Source organism: Astatotilapia calliptera, chromosome 7 (assembly GCF_964374335.1).
Source record: "Astatotilapia calliptera chromosome 7, fAstCal68.1, whole genome shotgun sequence".
Lineage (NCBI taxonomy): Eukaryota > Metazoa > Chordata > Actinopteri > Cichliformes > Cichlidae > Astatotilapia > Astatotilapia calliptera.
In genome coordinates this window covers 47,263,041-47,288,301 of record NC_137428.1, presented here as the reverse complement: position 1 = coordinate 47,288,301, position 25,261 = coordinate 47,263,041, and the positions used below count along the sequence as shown (strand labels likewise).

At 41.0% G+C, this 25,261-nt stretch overlaps 1 protein-coding gene and 1 long non-coding RNA gene across 3 annotated transcripts in view; one reads left to right on the top strand and one right to left on the bottom strand.

Moving 5' to 3' along the window:
* The window catches only part of insc (INSC spindle orientation adaptor protein), a 67,691-nt gene extending 43,481 nt beyond the window's left edge, over nt 1-24,210 (bottom strand). Inside the window, exon 1 of one of the 2 annotated variants that reach the window (XM_026175087.2) lies at nt 24,024-24,210. The gene's annotated coding sequence lies outside the window, so the exon portion shown is untranslated. Of the gene's footprint in view, nt 1-8,951; nt 9,382-24,023 lie in introns of those variants that run through there. The other variant, XM_080303763.1, reaches the window with a different exon arrangement.
* Nucleotides 308-6,185, top strand: LOC145429757 (uncharacterized). The gene is made up of 3 exons (XR_013910048.1): nt 308-448; nt 579-674; nt 6,051-6,185. It is a non-coding gene; the product is annotated as an uncharacterized LOC145429757 (long non-coding RNA).
* Nucleotides 24,211-25,261: the final 1,051 nt, after the last annotated feature.

Below are 25,261 nucleotides of genomic sequence, written 5' to 3'. Positions count from 1 at the left end.
AACCAGTTAAAAAGGACAAAAGTAATTTTCCAAAGTGTAAAGACTTGCAACCTGAAGAAAATATAATTTGATCAAACATTATTCAGCTTTAAATATTGTTCAGCTTTAAAGTTACTGTGCAACTGTGTAATAAAAATGTGTGCTCACGACTTTGGCCTTGAGAGCGATAAGAAGCGATCGCCTCATCCTGCAGGCGAAAGATATCTGCAAGCGAAGAGACTAGAACACCCAAGGCCGATTTCCTTTTATGGAGTTGTTTTTCTGCTAATGCAGCACTGTCCTCACAACCCCCTCCTGTAAGTTTTAGAGAATATATACCCATCCTCACAGCAAATATTAGGAATCTCCTGATGTGAGCTGTTTGAGAGGTTGTCTCTGTCTCAATAAAAGTTCACTGATTCCCCCATCTGCTGCAGGTGTCCGGTTGTCTTCATTCTCCGCCAGCCTGGTTAAGTCAATTCCTCCTTAACATCTAAAAGAACCTATTTAATGAAGGAAGACGGGTTCACTTTGTGTTTAATATTATTCTATTGCTGTTGTTGTTTTTTTTATATCCTTCAATTGGCGTCACGGAACAGGATCCGCTCCAGGCCAAACTGGAACGGGTGGGAGGACATCGGCCGTGGTCTGAGTGAACGGAGTTTGGACAAAAGCTGTGTGCACACAAAAACAAGGTAAGCAGACCTTTTATTTCTGCTATATTGAACATTATAAAAATACTTAGTGTCCAAACTCCTAGTAATTCATAACCAAAATTGTCTGGCTTACTTAAGGCTTGTTGAGAATCAGACAAGTGAATAAGAGATAAGTGAATAAGAAATAAGTGAATAAGTGAATAAAGATAAGAGTGAACTGAGGTCTGACCACGGTTGCAGCCGACGGGTTGCTCTCCGGTGTCGGATAAATACCTCAGTGCAGGTCTGGGACCTTGAAAGGGTTTATTAGTAACGCCTTTCTAAACAAATTAAAAGGTTAAAGGCCTTGAGAATATTTTTTAGTAATATTCTCTAAACTACAGAAGGGTTAGGAAGGCCCAGAGGACTTTATTAGAAAAGATCCTCTAAAACTTAAAAGGAGAAGTACTGGTTGGAGTCCAAAGGAGGGGTCCCTTTGATCAATAGGAGAAAACGGATCTCTTCTTAAAACCCCGATGATTTTAGTGTTTTAAATGTTTTGATGTTCTGTTTGATATTGGACACACATAAATACACGCTGAATGCTTGCTGTGGAACACTGGGCAGGACAGTTTGGTTCTCCGTGTTCACAGATTACACAATTAAAGGAACTAGGTTCCTCTTTTGGTTAAAATAATACACCACACATAGAATTTTTTTTTTACACATTTATTACATACATAAGGAGGGTAATGAGTGACTGCAGGTAATGTATGAAGTGTGAATGAGACGTGTGAACAAGGTGACAACCAACTAGCACCCCTATCAGGAAGCTCTAGGCAAGGTTACCCGCCAGACTCCGGTTTGGTAGAAGCTTGGTAACACCTGAAGGGATATTTCAGTGCTGACTCACCTTTAAAGCAGCGCCCCAGCTGTTAGTGCCTAACATAGGCAGAAACCCAGCTGGCCCAAATTCTCCTTTAAAATCAATAAATAGAACATAAATTACCGGTGTGTGTAAATAAGTTGTATAAATCTGTTAGATCTGAAACTCCTGCTAAAAAACTTCCTCTCTACAACTCTTTTCTCTTCTCTCCCTCTTTCTCTCAGTTGGGATTCTGTGTGTGTATGTGTGCTGGAGAAATAAAAAAAAAGGAAAAGGGTCTCTCTCTGTCTCTGTGAGAGGAAAAAGGTGGGGGCCGAGTGAGCCCGCGGGGCCGAGCGGGTCCGCGGGAGCGAGCGTGTATGCTGTATGAGGAAGAAGGGAGTGAGAGGGAGCGAGTGAAAAGAGTAATCGAGTATTTGGTGATTTTTTATTATTTCAGAGGCACTGGGTAAGAGTTTTGACTTTAGCTGTGAGAGTTGTGAAAAGAGCAGGTTTTTCTTTTGTTGTAGACTGTGAGTAATCGGTGTTTTTCTGCCTATTGTGCTGCGTGGAAGACACAGAAGTGTAGAAATGTTTGTGGTTTATCTTTGTTTGACGTTTTATATAGAGTTGGTTGATTCAGGGTGATTTCTCCCGTTTAAGGGAGGAGTTGCATTGTGGTTATGTTAAAGCTTTGCTGTAGGGGTATGTGTGTGATTTTGTGCTGGCTTCGCATGTTTAAATGGATGCATAGAAGTTTGTCAGTGAGAAATTGTTATGGTGGGGTTTTAAAGTTAGTAAAGAGTCAAACAACGCCCACTGTTTTAAAAAGGCCCAAAACATCATAAAAGACACCTCACATCCTGGCCACTCCCTGTTCGAACTGTTGCCCTAAGGCAGACGGTACAGGGCAATCAGAGCAAGGACTAATAGACTCAAACACAGCTGTTATCCAACTGCAATAACACATCTGAATACTACAAAAATGTCCACCATGCCACTCTTGTGTTAATCTATGCACGGTCTGAAGCATGACGGTGGGAATACTTAGTATTTTAAGTATTCTATCTATTTTATTGATTGAATTTTATTGTTTTTTTATATTTGATATTACTAGGGATGATGCAATGATCAGGGACCATTCTTAATGTCGTCGGTCTCATGACAATGACAATAAAGTTTTTGATTTTGATTCTGATTCTGAAATACACCCTCCTCAAGAGTTCAATGATTTAGGCAGTTATGTTTATACAAATACTAAATGTATGTTTAGTGTCTTCATACAGGTGTTTTTTCTTAACCTGGAAGCCTGAGTACGGCAGCAGAAGACAGGCCAAGCTTTGGCTAAAATTCACGGCTGGACACCAGAGTTGTCCTCACCCCTCCCGGTAAAACAAAAAAGAGAGAATGTAGTTTGAGGCGGGTTTTTCTCGCTGACCTGCTCTGGGTGCTGTGTCCCTGAATCTCACCAGTGTTAACCTCTGGCGGAAGACATGGAGAAAAGGAAAAGATGTTCCTGGTAAATCACTGAAACAAATAAAACCACACACAACCAGAGAAAGATATGAGAAGGGTGAGGAACAGACACATGTGCGTGTTAGAGAAATGCCTCGTTTGAGAAAAAGTTAAAGTAACCCATATACAGACGCACCCATACATGCAATGAAGAAACAGCTTACATACATGTGCACGTACATGCAAGGTTAAAGTAGCGACACTTAACATACACCTGTTTTTAAATGATATAGTTCATACATTACTGACAATTAAACGCTTTGGGTTGCAGGACAACAACGTAACGTCAAAAGACAAAGACACTGGTCTGAGGATTAAGTGAGGACACGACAAATTTAGTGGTTAAAAGGGTCGACTTGGGACATGTTTTTGTTGATTGTTTAAGACAAATGACTACTGAATGATAGGAAATTCCTTTTTAGGTTTCTAAACAGGATCTTAAGAATTTTAACACGTACCTGTGTTGTCCTGTCAACTTGAGGGGTTATGAGTTGATTATATGGAAAAAAAAAAAAAAAAAAACAAAAACAAAAAAGGGGGGAGACGAGATCTCGTTGTTTCTCCCCTCTCGGGATAACACAGCCAACACAGCACAGCCAACACAACATCATTTTCCTGTTCGCCTGTTTTGTTTTGTTTTTGTTTTTTCTGAGAGCCGAAGCTGACCTGGACTCCTACCCTCCCCTCTACCATCGTTGCCCTCTCCGCGACCATCTTTGACCCTTTGACCCCTGAAGGCCACAGCAGCTGGACTCACAACAACAACTTGAGGATGTCAACAGTGCTGCAAAAGAGTGATCTCATGCAGCAGAGACGGAGAGCACTAAACCTAAAGCCCGTTTCACTACACGGGGGAAATTCCCAGGCTGCGTCAGCTGACAGAGCTGTGACGAGACGCGCATTAAGCCCGGAGGAAAAGGGACGGTGAGCAGAAGGATGCTGACCTCTGAGAAGAGCCGAACAGCAGAGCTGCAGAAGGCCGTGGAGCAAAGTAAGGAAGATGCAGGCAGCTGCAACAACGGATGAAAACAGACCCAAAGAGGAGGGGAGGACCCTAGGCCATGCGTCAGGCTGCTGGTTTACCTAAACTACAGAACAGGAAGGTGATGAACACAAACATATACCAACACACGAACACACACTTCTGCATGCGCCTACTTAGAATGAAGGGAAACACACACATGAACACTTATGCACTTGTTGAGGGAGTAAAAACTGATACATACCCATGCACTAAAATCAAAATGTTGATTTAATTTACTAAGAAGTGACACACAATGCTCTAGCTGCTGCAATGAAGAATGCTTTACTGACAAAGGCTCAATGCTGCACACAACAAAGTCAAATACAGAATTTGCTATAATAATAAGCCCAGAGGGCATTTGTGTGGTCTGGGGAGCAGAGTCCGGAGCGGTTTGGTTATGAAAATGATGCCCGTGCGAGATATCTGGGGCTTAAGGCCTCGACTTAATTGTTTACTCTACACTAAAAAGAAAAGAAAACACTCTGAGCAGTGGTGCAGAGTGAAAACGAGGAATTAACAGTGTGAGTTTTATTTCAGAGCGCCACGTCATTGTGATGGAGATTTAATAAAGGAGGAACACACGGACAAAGAAGAAGAGAAGGGGGGGCAGCCCTTGAACGCGATTGCCTGAGGCATTAAAGTTCTGTACTAAATTCTGGTTTCCAGTGTGAGAAAAGTCACGCAGTGCCAGTAGTAGAGCTAGGTTGAGTGATGATTCTAAATTACTGTAAGTAAATCATCGTACACCGTTCAAGTTTCATGATAACGGGGATCTAGACTTTGTTGAACCCTAGGCAATTTGAACAGGTAAAAGTCGAGTGACCAAGTAGCAGTTGAATAAAAGTCATTGAATAAGTGTTGAAATAAACTGGCAGAATTAAGAGAATTAAAACATTTCAAGAGCTCAACTTACTTAATGGTTCAATTTTGTTTCACGAACGCAAAACATATAGGTTTATGAATATGAAAAGGTTGAGGTGGTGTTGATTTGACTCTGTGTAGGTTTAGGTTGGTATTTTTATTGATGGGAAGAATATTCAGTGACAAGTCCTAAGACCCGGGCGTCTGCATTTTGTTTTTGTTATTTTTCATTTTATTTTGTTTTATATTTACTGATTTTTGTTTGTGAATCTTTTCTTTAAGCAGATCTGCACATCGGAAATTACAAGCATTACACGTCGGCGAGAAAATTGTTGTAAGTGAGTTTCTCCGCATTGAAATGGGTTCTGGAGGAAACACTTGTGGGGACAATTAGAAACGAGAGTCCCTGTTTAAAAAAGGATTCAGCGAGGTAATCCAAACTCAAGTTCTTGTTTCTTTTTGAGATGACGTCATTTTGCTGAGTGTGGAAACTAGATGCGACGACAGGTTTCACTATCAGCAAAGAACGGATGAATGGATGAAAGACTGGGAATAAAAACAAACGGACTGACTGGTAAAAGATGACAAGACTTGACCATGACTCAAGGTTAACCACCTCCACCTAGATAGGATAAAAGGGTGGATGAATTTATGTGGGTTTCTTTTACAGGAGTAGAAGGATGACAAAATATTCGAGGATGAGTGAACCTGTAAATGCCATTTTTGTGTCTTGTGTTGCTTACAGAGATAACTGCGCAGCGTTACCATTTACATTTTCTTCCCTACAGGGTTACAGTTTTAATGTTTTTCTATTACAGGATTTCTGGGCGGATGTGTGAAGAAACGGTGTTTATGGGTTAGGAGTTGGGGATGCTATTACACTGTATTTACAGGAAATGTTTTATAGCACCTATGGAATGAGGATGCCTGACTACGGTCAATGTGCTGCTAATGTTTGCTTTGCTTTGGTGAGAGGGGTGCAGTAGAAAACAGACAAGTGACATGAAAACAAGTAATAATAACAAATAACAAATTTGGGGACAGTTTGACCTAGAGCCCACTAACTGGCCATTAGGGGCTCTCTCTCTCTCTCTCTCTCTCTCTCTCTCTCTCTCTCTCTCTCTCTCTCTCTCTCTCTCTCTCTCTCTCTCTCTCTCTCTCTCTCTCTCAGGTTGTTGCTCTTTAACTCCTAGAACACGCCCTTGGCGAGATGGGGGGAACTGGACCACCTTTCTGTGCCCCATCATCCTCTATTAGACGACATCCAAGCTAAGTAAACATGTCTTGGCCCTTTCCCCCTGAAATGACAGGCAGGCAAAGATGTTGCGTCTTTGTTTGCTTCCTGGCCCTGGGTCTCATTCCCATTGGCATAATCCTGATCTGTGAAGGGCCCCCGACACTTCTGACACCTTGAAGTTCAAAAGCTTGGCCCGCTTCTGACAGTCCCAATCTGACAAATGTAGCCCCTAGGGTCTTGCCCACCACTTCCTCTCCAGTTTTGCCCACGCCCGATCCATTTAGAAAGAAACGAGACACGGTTACCTCCTCGCCAACGGATGATGAAAACTCTGATCGTGAGGGTGACGAACATTATCGTCTTTCTCTTGTTTAAATGCTTCTAGAATGGTTGTTTCTCTGTGGTGTTTTGTATTAGGCTTGTTATTAATTGTTTCCCTCACCCACTTCCTCTTGAAGGATATATCTGGTTGAACTGTGTCTGGTCGGGTTGTGAGGGTTAAGCGATGTTCTCAGGGTCTCCGGACTTAAGCCTGAGCGAATGTGTACTCCCACCAATGGATGTGAATTGTTTTATTCCACACCCCTTCCTCACGTTTTACCATATTCACTTTTGAATGTCCGTAGCAGTTACCGTTCTGAGTTTATTTTACGGTTGATTTATTCTTTCACATTTTCACGTTTATATCTCTCATTATTATAGTATACTCTGTACTCTCCACATTTTTATCATTACTTATGTTTTTTGGTTGCTGGGTTACAGGAACTGTTAATTTTGTGTCACTACCCTGGTTGCACTAACTCGTTGTATCCGTGTGTGCAGGACAGCTGTTACTGCTTTCATCGGGAACCGAGACTGCTTGCAGCCGACCCCTGGGCAGGGTGGTGCCTGGACTCTTTTCTCCTCATCTGCAATGACAGATAAAGACAAATGATAAGACCCGAGGAGTTTTTCGAGCCAGGCTTCGACACGTCTCTGTGTTCCTTTGAATGTTACTTATTTTTGTGTGTTGACCCATTTAAGATGGGTCAAAAGGGGGATTTGAAGAAAATATAATTTGATCAAACATTATTCAGCTTTAAATATTGTTCAGCTTTAAAGTTACTGTGCAACTGTGTAATAAAAATGTGTGCTCACGACTTTGGCCTTGAGAGCGATAAGAAGCGATCGCCTCATCCTGCAGGCGAAAGATATCTGCAAGCGAAGAGACTAGAACACCCAAGGCCGATTTCCTTTTATGGAGTTGTTTTTCTGCTAATGCAGCACTGTCCTCACAACCCCCTCCTGTAAGTTTTAGAGAATATATACCCATCCTCACAGCAAATATTAGGAATCTCCTGATGTGAGCTGTTTGAGAGGTTGTCTCTGTCTCAATAAAAGTTCACTGATTCCCCCATCTGCTGCAGGTGTCCGGTTGTCTTCATTCTCCGCCAGCCTGGTTAAGTCAATTCCTCCTTAACATCTAAAAGAACCTATTTAATGAAGGAAGACGGGTTCACTTTGTGTTTAATATTATTCTATTGCTGTTGTTGTTTTTTTTATATCCTTCAAACCTGAGTTTCAAAGTCAGTACTGGTTCCTCCCATTTGTCTAGACCAATGTAATGTAATTGTTTGATAGTTGCTGACCTAGGTAGGAAGAACAACCCCCCCCCCCCCCCAATCAACCATGCCTTTTTCTTTCGTAGCCCCTGTGCTATTTCAGTTTGTGTGCAGGAAAATGGTGGAGCACGTAAAACCTTTGAGGAGTGGGGATACAGACGTCAGTTTTACTTTTAAAAGGATAAGAGCGTGATGGTAAAGCGCAAACTTGACCCAGGACAGAAAATAAAACTGAAGCTCTTTGCACAAACACACAACGCTAGCAAAGAATCCAAGGTGGTGTTAGAGCTGAGGGTTTGCTGACACCAGACCAGTCAGAGCAGTGTTAATTTCTACAACCAATAATCTCCCAAACTACTTTTTATTTGGATGAAAGCAAAATGATAACTAAATGAAAAAAAGATAAATGATAACTACATGGACAAAGAAATGTACCGACACTAAAAATGGGAAAAAAAAAAATTTATTAGTTCTGATTGATCCAGTCAAAGCTAATCGCCTTGTGGAGCAGTACAACTAGCTCCTACTCTCATTTCTCATGGATACTCGATACAATGCCAACGCTTAGGAGGAAGAGAAGAGTAGCCATACAGATACATTTACCATATGATGTCAGGAAATTAAAGCGCTTTGTAAACCGTTATATGTACTTGTCTCTAAAGCCAAGTCATTGTGGTGATCACGTTCATGTCTCTTTGGGTTGGTTGTCAACTTGACTGTGTGTTGTCAGTTTTGGGTTCATACGTGAACGTTAAAAGAAATATCATCCGTGTGCCGGATTAGGGATATGTGTCCGTGTTCAGATCATGTTACTGACTGACGTGAAAGTAATGTAACGTATTGCATTACTTTTAAGAACAGCAATGCTGCATAGTTTATTTTTTAAAACTACAGCTACGAACATGTTTTTTGACTCAGATGAACTCAGCATATGTGCAGAGTAATATATCACTGTATACCAACTTCTCCCTGTGTGCTCTCTATAACTTCTACATCACTGACTAAAAATACGTTTCCAGTCTTTCTAGAATATACTGTGGTAAAGCAGAATGCCTGTTGCCAGATTCTTGGCAAAACCACTAAATGAATACAAAAACTGCTCTGCAGAAAACAAAATACCACAGCACTGCGGTTTAGCTTCGGTGTTGTGCCAACAACAATGAATTTCTGTTCGACGCAAATACAAGAAACTGAACTCTGAGGAGAAACAGAAGAAACGAGCAAAGCCACTCACCATCTTGAGAGGCCAAGATCAGCTTGACTCAATGTGATTGTGTTCAGGACAAACTGAGTCATGCTGCGTAATCCAAATTTAATGTCCATGATGTTTCAGGGATCCATCATTGTGCAGCCCGTTCCTTATGGCTTGGCTTTGTTTTGAAATTGCCAGTGATTAAACACTCTGGCTTCTTCTCCCACTGCTCTCTGAAACTCACAGACTGAAGAAAGCATATAATATGTGAGTTTCTTTTGGACGCAGGTCTTTAAATACAGTGGACATGCTCTGTATCAGCAAGTCAGCCATGCCGTCCTGCTCACGTCCTATCATTGAGCTGAAGACTGGGTTCACAGGAGGAGACAGCGGTTACAGTCTCACCACAGAGCTGTCATGTGGAGAAGAAAACTGAGCAGGATGGGTACTGTATGAGTGGCTGGGTGGGAACAAACTGGAAGCTGGCTGTGCTCAGCCATGGGCCCAGCATTCCTATCCCACACACACTGGGCAGGCTTAAAGTGCACCTTGTTTTTAGACAGAGAGAAATCCATAAAGGGTGACGGAGAAGGTCTGATGCGAACTAAGCATTTGGTGAGTTAGCAAGTGTATTGCAAAGTTTAACTACATTAGACTATTTTGTTATCAATAATTTAATATTTTCTAATGTATATATGTATATTGCTGTATTTTCTTTTTCTTTTTACACATATTTTAAATCTTACAGTAAGATTTAAGGTTCATTAAGAAACCCCCCACCTCATTATCCATGTAGTGATAATGCCATGCTCAAACTCTTGAGCTAATCAGACAGAGATTTATGCCAGAATAATCTGGCTGCAGTTGACTTAAACTGATCCAACAGAGTAGAGTAAAACTTTTTGGAACAATTATGGAGCTAGAGAACAGCAATAGCTTGTTTAACACAACTGGAACTGTATGTTTGTATACCGAAAATGGTGCCGATTGCTTCAGTCATGACTTCCTGTGCTGCTCTGTTCTGTGAAAATGATCTTTACAAACTGGAATCACAACGGTCACAAAACCAGAATTTCCTGCGTGATCTATTAAGTAATTTAAGCTTGTCTAAATAATTTGACAGGATTTCACAGCTCATAAATTGCAAATTATCCTCCAGTTTGTCCTCTTTGGGGTAAAGTATGTAAGAAAACTTGTATATTTGTTTTGCACAGCATTCTATAAATAATGATTATTAGTATTACTATTGTTTCTTTTACATGAAGCAGATTTTGAAACTGCATACTTTACTCTCCAGACACAACCCTCTTGTCCGCTATCTCAGTCTGAGTCTAAATGCAGGGCATTCCACAGATAACATTAGCATGACATAGCCGCCTATTTTTAATGTGGATTCTGTAAAAATCCACGTGTGAAGCATGTTCTTCTGGGACAGCGTGGGAAACCTTACTAATGCTGAAATTTTTCATGTCCAACTTAAAAATAAAAATACACCAAACTGTGCACATTACCAAATTTGCATTCAAGATGTTAATGGCCAAAGTAATATTAGTTGAATTAACTTTTCCAGCTCTCTTGTGATAAAGGAAAGTTTGTTCTCATGGTCTCATGTTTATTAGTCTTTATATACTCCTATATTTTTATTTATGTCACTGTTATTTCTGCTGTTGCTCTGTCTGGTTAGATTTAAGTAGGAATACATTCAAAAATCATCTTTTTGAGCCGTAACTGACAATTAACTAACTGAAAAAAAGGGCACATCTTGCACTTGCCAGTCAAAATGTGGAACAAGGGATAAAAATGCTGTTCATACAGAGGGACACCTGGTCACGCTATTCATAAGTGAGCCATAAAGTCCAGCTTTGGTCTTTACCTTGAAGGATTTATTTTTGTGAAAGCCTGAGTGATTCTAGTGGTATGCTTACACTGAGCTTTGTGTGTGTGTGTTCCATCTCGTAGGGATTTGTTTATTTGGTTTGACTTGTTATGATGTGAGGTGTCATTTGAATTGCACCAAGAGAAGAAAAATTTACTTTATCTCTTTTCTAAAGTTAACTGGATGCCAGATTTTAAGATCTATTCATCGTACAAGCAACTTTAGAGCTTTTCTGTTTATGAGTACTTGATTTACTTATGTGGTTTTACCTTACCAAAATAAACTAGGGTTTCCACTGTCATTAATATCAAGTAGATAAAACTTTAATCCATCCCCTTTGATATCATCCCGCATCATTCACTACAAAGCTTCCACTGACACCTGAGAGTTGTTTAGCACAATGAGCATTAAAGCCATTCCTTGACAGTGCTAACTGCGGGTAAGAGATCTGAATGACCTTCTCAGCAAGCATTCTGGCCTAAAGCCCAACCTTGCTGCGACCATTCCTCCATTCAGCACTGTTCAAAGAAAAGCTCACAGCCAGAACCAAGAGGAATGTCTCTTCTGAAACATACAGAGATGGATGACAAACCAAAGTCCTACATTTACCACCATGGAAACATTTTGTGTTTAGAAGCCATAGCGTTTCGAAACTGCAAAGACAGCAAGAGTGGTCACTTGGAGGCAACTTCCTAGCAATAATGTGGGAGTAATGTGTCATGAGATAAATCTGATATTAACAGATTTTTCTAATCATTTTGTTCTCGGCCAGCAATGAGAATATGTGTAGGTCTTACACTGCTAACTGCTGCAGATTAGCTATATGTTTACCAATTAGCTCCAGTCTCTGTTCTAACTTTGATTAGCTGCTAGTGTACAGAGGGATCTTAGAGCTTTTTTTCTGAAAAAGATTTGTATTGCTGTGCATAAAACATATAAACAACAAGCAGAAACTGTATACAGCTCTATGAACTCAAAGAGAGCTGCAGGTTTTTCTGATCTTTGACTTCACTGGAAAAGCAGCTGCACCATCTTTAGGCATTGTCGGCCCCGTACTCTGTCAATATGAAACGGCTTTACTGATTTCACCATCAGTCAAATCTCACGCAGAGGGAGGCACGTTTGAAAACTTCAGCAGCTACCGCATCTAACTCCATGACCCCCAACAACTGTGTTCTTGGCATGTAACAACACATGCAACACACAGCATCGGTGTGAGACGGCTAGCAGAGAAATTTGCCTTTAAAGACGCAAGACCCCATTCTGCAGCAGAGCTATTGTTGCTGTGCTAATGATAGAAAAACAGTGTCAACATCCTGACATGTTTCAGGGGACGGTGACAGGGCTTCATGAGCATCACAAGTTTGAGTGTGACACACCGTGATGTCAGAAATAAATGTGTAGGAGGACAGAGTGGAAGCACCGTTCCACTTTCCATATATTTTTATAACAAAAAATGGCTATTCAGTGTGAAGAGTGAAGAGAGTTGAGAAAGTGGTGGGGATGGTGAAAAATGGGTGATAGGTTGTGGGCAATACAGGTGCTGCCACAGAGCTGTAAAAACACTTCTGCTACAACCCTCCTCACCAAAGAGAGTTTGTCTGCTTCAATACTTCTTTAATCAGACAAACTCAAATTATTCAGACGTGATGTACTGACACTGTTTTGAACTTGTATGTGATTTGCTTCATTAAATTTCACCAAAGTGAACATAACATATTTTGTCATAGTGGTTTCATCTTTGGACAGTGCAACAGCATTTAGCATTAAGGTAATCAAGGTAATCAACTAATCACATGACTGTAGGAATAAACAAGCCGATGTACTAATACAACAAGAAGTCAATAGGAGTTATCTTTAAGGTTTCCAACAGTTAACTGGATATGTTAAGCAGATTCTTTCTAAATGATATGTAAAGAAAAGATGGGAGAATTAGAAGCAATAGAAAGGTTACATAGCAGACATATAAACTGCAGTTCCACTACTGATAGTTACACACAATACAAGTATTAGAAAGTTGACACCAATTGGAAGGTGTTAGAGTGTCATTCAAGCCTTTGTAACTTAAAAATCCGTTGTGGAGCAGGAACGATTGGGATATCATTTAGCGTCTGTCACCAGCCTCTACAGACAAGATCAGTTTAGATTGTCACGGACCCGGCTCTGGGGACTCGGGGTCCGTGGGCAGTGGGGACGATGACTGTTGTTGTTGTTGTTGTTGTTGTTATTATTATTTGGTGTGTTGTCTGCACTGCCCCTGTGCACATCTGTATGTAGGCAGGTATGTGTGTGTGTGTGTATCGCCTTTCTGCTGTGGCCAAGTTACAGGCACCTTCAGCCCCGGGGGGCGTGGCCTAACTTGAGGGCTGGCCACACCCGAAGTCCTGGCCGCACACCTGCTCCTCATCTGGGCTCGTCGGGGGAGCTATTTAGATGAGCGATGGAGCTTCCACCGACGCTGGAGTATTGCGTTTGACTACATGTCAGTCTTCAAGCAAGTCAAGTCAAGTGTGAGTGTATGCCTGCCTGCTGGGATAAGTTGTAACGGCTGCCTCTATTGTCTTCCCCTCAGGAGGAGTGTGGGACGAGAAGGAGCAGTGAGCACGGGGAGTGCAGGGACACTGGGGCAGAGAGCACTACACGGGGACTTTTGGGAAGAAGACACTACACTGGGAAACTGGGGATTTATTGTTGTTTACTTCACCACCTTGTAAATAAACACTGTTGCACTGAAGAGTCCGGCGTTTGGGTCCTATTTCCCCATCTCCCCACGGTCTGCCAGCCAGACCGTGACATAGCATGTGATATTCTCCCTCAACGGCGTACCTTGACAGGAGAACCACAGTTTTGCTCCATTGTACTTCCGTCACTCATACTGTACCCAGACCCGGAAAAAAGAGTTTTCCTACTTTTTTAAGAAACTATCAGTTGAGCAAAAAACTTAAAGGATATTCAGAAAAGAAGTGGAAAAATCCTTTTGTATTATTTGCAGAGAACAGTGTGGCTCTTTCCCACTTAAACCTCAGTTACCATTAAAGCTACTGTTAGCAGTTGATATAGTAAAAACATTCGATAAAAAGTTCACTGGAAATTAGGTCAATTTTTTTGTCTAGTAAATCATAATTATCCTCAGGAGTGTCTGCATACATGAGTATGAGATATGAAAACTTCCTTCCCCAAGGACATACTTCTGACTGGAATAATGTGAAGATGCCCTTGTAAGGCCAAAAAAAGGAACAGTATGTTTGGGCCTGAGGTCATTCTTTCCTTTGGCATAATATTATGGAAGTTAAATTTGCTGCCCTCCTGATGTTTCTAGGCAACCGTGTGGCTTATGGAGAATTCAGATGGGGTCAAGTTGCACACGCACATTTGCACAGACCTGTAGCCAGAGTTGTGGTCTAAGATCAGCCACCCCATTAGATATCATGCTAATAAATGTAGACAGATGACAGAGACTGATAGCTCCTACACGTCACAGCAGCAGTAATCACAGCAGCTTCCTCAGGCACCAAAGGAGCTATTTGCCTCCCAAAAAGATTACATTCAGCTGGATAAATAACTACACTGCTTCACCACAAGTCTGCTAAAGTGAACACACCATCTTCTTGGTTGGACACTTTATGGTAAGCTATAAAAGTACCCATAATTCTCATTTTCAGAGGGGAAAAAAGATGACAGCAGCACCATACCTCCCGAGAGATGAAATGGCCTCAAGATCACGCCAAGAGAAATATCCAAATGCATTTTAAGCTTCCCAGTTCCATTGACAGCTAGTCGAAGAAATAACAAGGGGGAATCAGCCAGAGAAAAGCCAACATCCAGAGCTAACAAAAGGCTTTAGAGTAGAGCTCAGCAGCTCTGGGAGCAGCTCCAACAGGCCAGAGACTGGAACTGGATCCCTAGTCAGGCTGGTTCAGTAAAGAGGATCGTGTGGGTACCTGACACCGGAGCAGTGACGGCCAGCAAAACATCAGGAGCTTCTTAATAATGAATGAGCAAAGCCTGTAGAGAGGCACCACACTCACATACACAGCACATGGCTAATAGAGAGTCACACTGAGATAATTGATGACAGACTTACAGCGTGGTCAGGTAAAAGCAGGGTATGTGACTATAATCAGTCGAAGCAACTTGACACATGTTACTAACAAAGTAGCCTGTCATAACTCGGCAGCAGCCACTTTACGCAGAAAGGACCACAAATGTGCCTATAAGATAAGTTTAAGCACAAGAGAAACTTACACACCTCTCTACTTAGTTTTAGTGCATAATAAAAAAAAATTAAATGACAAAAGCGGGAGAAAGGAAAACTGGAAGATCACTCAGTTACAGGCCAGTGTGGTGTTCAAAATAACAAGATTGATGGGTGTTGTCATGTATGACTTAACCCCAACCACACCCACCTCAGAAACAACCTTTGATTGGCTGAGATGCATTTCTTGTGGCAAAGGAGAGGGGAAAACCGAATCAGAGCTGCAGACTGCTTCAAGAAACAAAAGTGGAAAGCTGTTTTTTTTTCAGTGAAACATCAGCTGAGTCACCTCAGAGCCAAGAAGACTGACAAACACTGAGGTTAAAGGCAGGAGACAGAAGTGAATCCATTTGAAAAGTGTGGTCAGACTGGCTGGGTCCTGAAAACCCAGATTAAGTGGGCACAGAACACCTAACCAGAACTAAAACCCAAAAGCAACATCAAATGGAACCACATTGTCATTAGATATGTGCCTTTTGTTTTTATAAAACAAAACTTGGCAGCAGTTAACTCGATTAACTTGCGGAGAACTGCATACCTTAACATCATCAGTGCTATGCTGCTCACTCAGCGAAGCTATAAATCTGATGTACACAGTGCAAGACAGCAAGCCCACCAACTCAGGACATGCTAGTTTTTACATCCTGGTCATAACTTTCTTATTTGTCACTGGCTTGGAAAATCCCTGTAGTAACAAGTACACCTTCTAGGTTTCACCACCTTTTTACAAATCGCTTTTACAGCTCCTAGTGATTATATGATTTTATTCAAATATGCTTTGAATGTACCTCTTTCCTCTTAAGTGTGTCTTTAACTATTGCTATGACTTAACTGTATTCAGCTGTATGTCCAGCTTTTACGGTTATCTCCCATCACGGGTATGCAGTTAACTGAACAAATTTTCATCAGGATTAGGAACCATAGCACTGTAACACAGAGTCTGCTATCATGAGAGTGAATTGTATTTAAATTAGAGATGGACCGATCCGATATTACGTATCGGTATCGGTCCGATACTGACCTAAATTACTGGATCGGATATCGGAGAAAAATAAAAAATGTAATCCGATCCATTAAATATCACGAAAGCACCTCACAAAACTTGCAACACGCCGTAACTCACCTCAGAACGTTAGCAGTCGGAGCAGTATGCATCACGTGATAGAGCGGCTGTGGCATGCGGGACCTGTGGTGGTCTGGATAGCATGTGGAGCTTCGCTAGCAACCCGGCATTTCATCTCCGATAAAGTTATCCCCGAGAGAAGTAAAGCAAGTGTGTAAGTCCATCTCTGAATGTTTGTAAAGCATTCCTGCGTTAAGCTTAACAAACGACTGCCTCTCCTGCTGCTACTTCAATCATGAAACTGCTTAATGATCAGCTGATCGGCTTTTCTGTCGCGAGTCCGTGACTCTAGTTTGCTTTTGGCCCACTTTGCACCAGAAAGAGGAAACCAGCGGCTGAACAACAGCAGCACGTTTAAGCTTGATCAGCTATTGTTAGAATGTATTTAATATTACTTTCTACTCCAGGATCTTTTTCTACGTAGCTGACGCTGGTAACTGTGCAGGGGCGGATCTAGCAAAGTTTAGCCAGGGGGGCCGATAGGGCATGAACAGGGAAAAGGGGGCACAAAGACATACTTTTCTTTCTTATTCTCATTTAAAATGTCTAGCTTTTAATAAATAATTATCTGACACCCAAAGTTTTAATTTGATGTAAAATGAATAGAAGTCAATTACTGTATATAGTAACTATTAAGTCTAATATATATACCCTAGTAAGCTATAGTACTTTTTCCTTTGGGAAGGTACCATCTGTGCAGTCTGCAATTTTGTTGAAGAAAGATGTTGAATCTATTTAATATTTCTTGAAAAATAATTGATTTCTGTGCATTTTTTTTTCACACTGCATCAAATTAAGGTTGATTACGTCGATTAAGCATCATGAGGTGGAGCGTGAGGGGTGGTTCCCTATTTTTTATTTATTTATTTTTATTGTTGCTGGGAGTTGGAACTCTATTAGTTAGGTTGCTTAATATATATGCTAAGTACTCTTTAAAATACCAGAATAGGGAGGATGGTGTAGGTTTAAGTTTATTAGATTGATCAGTATTGCTGAACTATGAAATATTTTTTTTTGCATACAGGTATAACAGAATAGCTTTAGTGTAGTTGTTGTTTTAAACTTGAGTATGAACTTATACAAAATGCAGCAAGATATTTAAAAAACAGTTTTGTTGATTAAAAAACACTATATCGGATTCATATCGGTATCGGCAGATATCCAAATTTATGATATCGGTATCGGTATCGGACATAAAAAAGTAGTATCGTGCCATCTCTAATTTAAATTATGGAAAATTCCTACTTTCAGCTCTTTGTTGCCTCAGACAGTGCCAGTAATTCCATTCTCATAGACCTCCTCAAGCATGTTGTCAGCATTCATGGGAGGACGTTTCATTCTTTCCACTACTTCCAGAGACAGATCATCAATGCCAGAGATGCCAACAGAATCATACAAGGCTGGAACCACTTTTACTTCAACTTATTTATTGTAGATTGTACTATTTTTATTCTTTGCCCTGCTGCTGTTTATATTTCCTTGTGGGAAATATAAAGTATCTATCTATCTATCTATCTATCTATCTATCTATCTATCTATCTATCTATCTATCTATCTATCTATCTATCTATCTATCTATCTATCTATCTATCTATCTATCTATCTATCTATCTCCTTGCTTTTTACACAAGCAGATATTTGTGAAAGAAGAAGCGCTTAATGTTAGCGTCTGGCATACAAAAAATGAAATTGAACATAACCTGGTGGTTTTCTGCCAAATAATCCTTAACCATCCATTTCTGATTAACTGTGTGCAGAACATCACATAGCAACTCAAAGAGTGTGCATGTGGAACCGTGAGGGTTCACTGAACTCTCAGCTGCCTCTGTGGAGCCACTCAAACTCAGCACGAGATCTTAGTAAAGCCACAAGCCGAAGGAGAAAACTCTATAAAACAATAAGTGAACAAGTTACCATGGGGGTGTAGCAGTTTAAAGAAAAAAAATATACAGGTGCATCGAGCTACAGATTTTAAGACCAACAAAATCCCTGAAAATCAGCTGCCACGTTTGACTTCTGACATGTGGCCAAAACATTCCTTTGAAGCAGATTCCCAACCACAGCAAGAGCTTTCAAGCCTCAGCATCATTTCCTAGTCTCCTGCTATCAATCACAAACAAAGTGACCTCATGACAGTTATGTCACACAGCTCCTTCAGTTAGATGGAGTGCCGTGGAAATGGCATTGGACCAGTTATGACTTTGCATTACATGTCAGGGAGACCACGCGGCTGCAAGAATGTATGAGTGAAGCACACTGTATGAAGAATTTATCATCACCTGTCAGCTCAGCTATCTCCACCCACAGCCACCTGCAATGTAAATTCATGCCCTATATATCCAGTGCCCAGACCATAAATAAACCGGTGAAAGGAAGGCTGAGTTACACACCTTATTTGGGTATGTGAGTGATGTGATATTAGGGACCACACGCAAAATGGCTGAGAAAAAGAATAGACACATGAATGGGAGTAGGGCTGCAATAGCAGTAATTCCATGCTACTCAAGGCTACAGCTGTTTGACATTAGGAGGTGGGAGTAAATTAGGTGGGCTGGGTCCATGTGTGGGTTTAGGGAGAAAGGAAGAGAAGACTAGGAATCCTGGGTGGAGGATAGGTCTGCTGCCCAGACCTAAGCAAAGGAACACAAGAACCACTTGAGGGTAGGGTGGAACTTTTCAAGACTGTTTTTCCTCTAACTGTTATTCCGCTGCTGCATTAAAAGTGCAGGGTGAACGGCACAAGTGGTCATGTTGATAAGTAAATATCGGCTGCAAAAATCTCAAGGTATGCAGGAAAGGCTCCATGTGTACCCACCGTGCACACATGTGGCACCTCTAAAAGACATTTCAGTGCTGTTTTTTGTACTTTGGGCATGAAAAGTAAACATGCAGCAGTTTTATGCAGTTTTCTGCGTAATTAGAGCTGAAAAACAGTTAGAGCTGCTAACTCTCATTTAAGATATAAAGAATATTCTCATGCTTTAAAAAAGTGTGATTTTAAAATGAGATATGCATCATTTAGAAAGGTGTAACACCACCGCTGGTAGAATTGTTGTGGACATTTAACCTCACCCTCTTTTTTCTTTCTTTCTTTCTTTTTTGGACATAATAATGGCCTTTCTTTCTAAATTCGAATCTGAAAGCTGCTGAGTGTCTGTCTCCGATGTATAAATCAATGCAAGCCACAAGCTGACAAAAGCAGAGTGGGTGCAGAGGTTATCTAAACAGAAAATGACACTGCTAGACCGAAGGAGTAGCAGGCTGTCAAGACTCCCCAAGGTTTTCCCAAACACCACCAAGGCTTGTTCACAAAGAGGAGTGAGCGGTAACCTTTCTGAATCCTACAACAAACACGGACGTACTGAAGCCGCCACTTCCTTTCATGATCTCCCCAGTGGACCAAAACAGTGGGCCAGAGAGCAGATATAGCACATGTCAATTGAACTAAAGACAGAAAAAGCAGCCTAAAGCTCAGCAAGCCATGACCTTCCTCCAATTAGTAGATGGAGATGAGGGGAGAAAAACGGACGGAGCAAAGAAAAAGAGGTTAACTCAAGGGAAGCTTCATACTGATGCTCTAATTCAACCAGTCTCATATTGATTTATCTCTCAGTCTTGGGCCCCCATGTGTCTGCCATATTGGGCCCACCTACACAAAAATTTATACCTGCACTCTTCTAATTGAGTCCATACTTTGAAGAGAGGGCCTCCACTGAGTCATGAACATTGTTGCAGTGATGTGTCAACAGTTAGCATTACCCACAATAAAGTAACGTCAAAGAGGTACATGTGCCACATGTGGATTTTCAACAGCACAAAGTCAGTGACAATGGTGTGGGTTCAAATTTGTTACAAATGTTCATACTTATTGCAGAAGTTGCATAAAATGTGCAAAATATGTATAATCTCAAGAAGTGATTTCTGTGTTTAAATTAAATAATGAAGTTTTGCAGAGAATTTCTTCCTTTCTACTTTTTTTTAACAGTTTTCATTGACGAAGCCGAGATAGACACAAAAGGAGCTCCTTGCTGGGATGCACTAACATGCTATTAGTGCATTTCGTCAGAATAGTCTGTTTTGCTAGTGATGTATGAATGGCTCTACCTAGCTAAGAAGCAAAGCAAATTCTGATTTTCGTGCTTTTCCAACTTTACTACCAGAACTCACTATTGTTGTCCCTCCTGAGTTCCAACATCCAACTTCCGAGGTAACAGGAAGGCGGCATATACCACATTATCGGTGTTGCCAGAAATGTAGTACTGCAATTATCACAATTTACAGATAGCTTTCTTTCTCCATGGTCGAACGCTGACTCTGAACAAAGTAGGCACTCTGTCATGTTCGATTTATACATTACATTTCAGTAATTTAGCTTAGCTTGAGACAATCTACTATGAGAAATATCTTCATATCTTCACTTTCCAACCCATTCCCGGAGCTTATATTCTTCCTCCTGCTCCTACTGCCTGAGCAGCTGTCACCCAGCTGCTCCAGAGACATCAACCTTTTTTCCCCACAAAGTTATAGTCTTCTGCAAAATGCAGTATTGTCATAATTCTTCCTGCTTTCCTCCTTTGTTCCATTTATTTTCATAAATATCAGCAAAAAATTGTAGTAATTCCCGAAAACTCTATTCCTTAATAGTGTGAGCCATAGTTTCTGCAAAGTATACGTTAAAATGTGTTTTATAACAACAAGCATTAACCATCCAGATGCTGTCTAACAGACGGTTCATTATGTTTTCCTATTAACTGAAGAACAGTAGGAATGAATTAAAAATATGAGCCAAAAAATACAAGACTGTTGCAACCAATGAATTGTACTACTTCTGTTTTCTCTGAAGAAAACCCTGAGCTCCTGAGCCATGAGTGAGAAAGCAGTCCTGGCTCTATGAGAAATAGCTTCTGGGGAAGCACCAGACTAGTGGGAGGAGAACAGAAAATGACCGGTTCTTGACTCCAGCAAGGCCACACAGAAGCATGAATGAGGGTCTGGAAAATGGAAATAAATTACAAAGAAAGAAACTAGTTTATCCAGAGGAAAGAGGCTGATCGTAGAGAATGACTGGACCAAGTCCACTTTCAGGCATGTAATATAGTCTTGAAAGAGAATGACTTTGTTGTCAGCAACTTTAAGGAGCCTTTAATTATAGGAGCAAATATACTGAAAGGGTTTGACAGTTTTTGATAGATGAAAGAAGTTCTCATGTTCAGTATAAAACCACTTCAGCATCACAGACACGGTTCTGACTGCATAATGCTTTGGCAATGAGCTCTCAAAAGCCAGACTTCCATGGAGTCAAGTGCAGCTTCATGCTTCCAGATTTAGTAGCAGCCACACCCTCAGTGACAGTAACTGTTCATCTAGAGTGGCACTCTTTTAATGTGACAGGACAATGTGTGGGGGTGAGACCGTAGAGAGACGAGATTTTTTACAGCGGAAACCCTGATGTTCCACACCCGAAAACCTAATTAAACAGCGTGGCAGCACAGTGAGGGCCACACCTGCATGCGCGGTTCATGCTGACCACAACACGCCCTCCTAAGCTGTTCATCAGACAGCCAAGAGGAGAATGCATGGCAGATTTATCCCTAAGCAACCATGTACTGTATTATTAGAAGAAGTGCTAAACAGATATTTAAGGGAAACAGCAGTCATAACCATCTGAGAATAAACGTTTGATAATGTTCTGCTTAAATATAAAAGGAGGAAGAGGAAGGTCTGAACTGTTTAGACTGCTGCCTCTCTGGATAGATACATTTTTCATGTAAAAATGGCTGTCAACTTAAATTAATATAATTAAATTCATCTCCAGTAAGAGAATTTATGTGGCCCAAACCACAGGAAAGAATTGTTGCACATTTTGTCTACTTGTATTTAGATACTTTAAGTACACAATGTACACCATGCACTTATTTAATTTAACATGGGGGGAATGATGCTACTAGCTAGCTAGTGAGACCTGGCATTGCCATTTTTCTGAAAACTGATTAGCAATCTCTTCCTTTCTGTTACAATTACAGATTGGCAACCAACTTTTTGACTTTTTTCATTTAGGTACTTGTGCACTGCAGTAGAGTACTTATTAGCATGAGCGCAGTTAAGCTTAGCAATGAAAATGAGGTGGGAGCCAAGCTAGTCATAAACATTAGCTAAAAAAGACACGTGCTTAGTATGTTCATCAGGCTGTAACCTGATGAGAACTTCTTTCATTCTGTTAAATTTAAATATGAGTTTTTCAGTACTTTTTGATCCTTAACATCGTGACAGCCCTAACGAACACATTGGGTTATAGCCTACATTAACGAAGTTGAAATCATTCTTTAAAATGAATAATCATGTAGCTGTCTCAGCCTATAGTCTGTGGATAAGAACTTATTGAAAAATCTGCACCTCAGCTTTAACTTCATATTAATGTTTACTCTCCAATGACAAACAGCTTAGGTTCGATCATCATCCACAAATACTGCTGGCCTATTTTCAGGTGAATAGTCAACTTTCAGATCGTGGTTTATAACACTGGGTGTTTATCGTTTACTGGAAAAAGTTTGGAGCATAAATTAAGAGTGCACCACTACAACACTGCATTATTATAATGTTCTGAATCTACAAGATTCACCGTTAGGTCCTGTGTGCTGTTGTTTTTCACATAATTACACAGTCCATGAAATGCTTCTGATTCAGATTGAATGTTGCTGATCAGTGGTCTTTTTTTCTCCTCGTACATTTCCACTGAGAACACAGGTAACATCTCCTAAAGTGGATATGGTGAATAGACCAGCGTGGTGATAGACCACACTGTTCGCCTATAAAATCTCTGGGTTCATATGAAAAAACATGACACAGCTCTCATGTAGTCACTAATTGCCTTTGTCATGCATACACACATTGCCCAAAACCACATCACAAACAGACAGAAGCCTGTAGTAAAGGCATGTGTCCTCATCATTACCACCGGCCTCACTGTAATCTTTGTTGTTTTGCAGAGTCTGAGCTTCCATCATTCCCACACAAACCAGGTCAGCCTATTCCAAACAGTTATAGCAGAAAGTTGGAGTTGAACACGGTGGAGTTTAACTCCAACGTGACTCAAACACAAACGCAGCTATGATGATGGTTTTAACTGTTATTTGAAAGCGAGGAGTTGTTTTTCTTAGGTTATGTTGATGATTCATTCGGTAGCGCCTGTATGAAGGCTGATTCAGCAAAAAAGTTCTATCCTGTAGATTCTTTTCATGACTTTAAGTAGCACTATTCAATAATCTGATGTTAAAACTGAAGAAAAGTGCAGAATTTAGCAGCTAAAGCTATCAGGTTGGTAGAGACCAAAAAAAGAGCAAAAGGGGAGCAAACACTGGACTTACCAAAATTCCAAGAACATTAATTTTAAGTTCCAAGGTGGTGAAAAACCTGCACAGGAAGCACATATGCTGACGACTTGTGAGTATTATGTATTGATCATTAATATCCCCATTCAAAAGTATTTACAGTTTTGTAGAACTTCTAGAGATCTAAACTTAATTTTGTGTCCTTTTCCTATCTGACACTTTGAGCTTGGTTGCTTTTCACGTCTCCTGTGTTTATGAGATTTAAATAATTCACAACACTAATCAGTTTCCAGCTGCACCTTGCTCAACACAGCAACAGCATCGCCAACTGGAAAAGTCTGTGAACGCTTGGAAAAAACAGATGATCTGCCACGGATGCCCTGCATTCTCTTTTAAGTTTTGTATTTGAATGCTTCACAGCTAAGTCATGCAAGCCAAAGTTTTCCACAGTTTAAAGGCTCAAAGTTCCTTGACAGAAGCCTTTCACTATTCCCAGAATTTGAGATCAGACTGAACTCTTTGCAAAACTTACCCATTCTCTTTGTCAGCAACTGAAAGCTTTAAGCGTGTCCAGTCGGGTTCATAGTTACAGCTCGTAGTACTTCTCAGCACACTCTCCGTGTGTGTCTTCGCTTTCATTCACGCTGACTTAGTCTCTGTCTTCCTTCTCGGTGCCCAGCTGGACCAACCGCCTCTGAAGCCTGCTGCAGTAAGACTGCTCAGAGTGTAAACGTGACTGGCCTTAAAGGTTTTTCTTGAGGAGAACAAACCCACATCCCACTGTCAGTCAAGCAGCTGAGCATAGTTTCAGCTGGGCTGCCATCCAAACAGACATGGAACTAGTCTATTTTGGTCTGCCATATGAGCAGTGGTGCTTTTCAGAGACAGGAGGTGGGGATGCAGGAGGGGGATTCTGTGGTGGAGCATGTAATTGCAGAGTGACCAGTTATGGTGGGATGTAATTGAAGACCTCATCAGATACAGCGAAACTGCCAACAAGACAAGGTAAAGGACTTTAAAATAAGGCTCTTGGAAAAAAAAGAAGAGAGAAACACAACAGACCACATAAATAAATGAGGAGCTGGGTTCCAGATGTGGCAGCACAGGGAGGGAGGGGAGGAGAAGTACAAGGGGGAGAAAGAAAGCACGGCAGTTGAAGGAACTGCCATTGCAGCAGAAAGAAATCTCATTTCTGACAGAGTGAAAGGGTGTTTACCTCCTCAGGAACAGTCGCACAAGACGGAATGGGGGGATTGGGGAAGGTGAAAGGATGTTGGGCCCACCCTTATGTTGTTTCTGGACCTTTACCATGAGTACTCATGGGTGTCTGGTTTCACGTCAGCCTTGGAAATGACTACCTTATGGAAAAACTCGGGGCTTTAAAAATGAGGAAGGAAAATGAAAATATAAACGGCGGTCGGCTGGTTCCCATTACAACCGAGACTCAGCTGGTCTGGGTTGCTGCCGCTAGTGTTGCTACGTACTCTTGAGTGAATAATTATTATGTGACTTTATGAAGCGGGTCCCACTACACACGCACTCCCATGCACACAACACAGGCCTGTTATACTTTAGGGTGTTGATAAATATTAGCTTTAGTTGAAATCTGAACATAAACGCCTTATTTCCTCTGAAATCTTACCTCATTTCCTGGCAAAACCAACAGGAGAGTCAAAAGCAGACCGAGAGTCACATTGCCATATGTGAAGGTAATCCTCAGCCAGACACAGTTTAATAGTTTGTAAATATAGTCAATATCACATCAGAGCC